Genomic DNA, 236 nt, shown 5'->3' on the forward strand with positions numbered 1-236 from the left:
TGCTCTTTTTTCCCCCTACTTTCTCCTACTTTTTTCGATTGCCCCAGCGAGGGTCCACGTCGCCCTCTGAAACTGGGAGGATAGCAGCCCTTGCTCTGCATTGGCTCTTTTTCATCTCAGCCAGAGGCATGCTTTTCTATCCCTTCTTGTTTTCTTTTTTAATTTCTTTTTTTTTTTTTTTTTTTTTTTTTTTTTTTTTTTGGTTGGGGACCTACGGCGGTTTTTTTTTTTTTTTT

This window comes from Phaethon lepturus, unplaced genomic scaffold (genome assembly GCF_000687285.1).
Source record: "Phaethon lepturus isolate BGI_N335 unplaced genomic scaffold, ASM68728v1 scaffold20984, whole genome shotgun sequence".
Taxonomy (NCBI): domain Eukaryota; kingdom Metazoa; phylum Chordata; class Aves; order Phaethontiformes; family Phaethontidae; genus Phaethon; species Phaethon lepturus.